The 609-nt window shown below is 37.8% G+C and overlaps 1 protein-coding gene across 1 annotated transcript in view; it reads right to left on the bottom strand.

The window, feature by feature from the left end:
• The window catches only part of LOC107550083 (GTP-binding protein Rit1-like), an 8,922-nt gene extending 8,319 nt beyond the window's left edge, over positions 1-603 (bottom strand). Inside the window, exon 1 of the mRNA XM_016231310.1 lies at positions 573-603. The gene's annotated coding sequence lies outside the window, so the exon portion shown is untranslated. The remainder of the gene's footprint in view (positions 1-572) is intronic.
• Positions 604-609: the final 6 nt, after the last annotated feature.

The raw sequence follows: 609 nt of genomic DNA on the forward strand, positions 1-609 counted from the left end.
TACCACATTAGTCTCTTGTTCAAATACAATCTCACATATAGGTCTTGTGGCTATATTTCTGGCACCATAATGCATTCCTGTAAACCAGATTTTTGTTTGTTTAAAAAAAAAACAAGAGATCAGTTCAGATTGGTCGATTGGTCAAAATTTGTATGTCGTAATCAACATTATACCGCAGATGCATTATGAAACACTACTTCAATGTTTCAACAATGTTCCCAAATGAACCTTAAACACTACATTATTACATACAACTCGTGATAAATGACTAATGTATTTTATAACATTGCTGAGTGATCCAATGACGAAAAAGATGCTGATTAAGAGAAAGAAACATAGTGCCCGATGTGTGTTTGTGTGTCTTGTGAAATGACAACCGCAAAGACAGAAACAGGAAAAGGGAAGTGAGACACATTTGGTTGAAGGAGAATGACCTTCTTATAGTCTGCAAAATAAAGTGTTAATTTGAGCACCACGGTTTACCACAGACAGGTTTTGCACTTCACAGTTGGTCTGATTCTTGTCTTGTTTTCCATGTGTCCTTCTTTAATCACACCACCTCTCCCGCCTACCTGTCCTGCTGTGTCCAAGATGTCCAGGTTTGCTGGC

This window comes from Sinocyclocheilus grahami, unplaced genomic scaffold, assembly GCF_001515645.1.
Source record: "Sinocyclocheilus grahami isolate Dianchi unplaced genomic scaffold, SAMN03320097.WGS_v1.1 scaffold387.1, whole genome shotgun sequence".
Classification (NCBI taxonomy): Eukaryota; Metazoa; Chordata; class Actinopteri; order Cypriniformes; family Cyprinidae; genus Sinocyclocheilus; species Sinocyclocheilus grahami.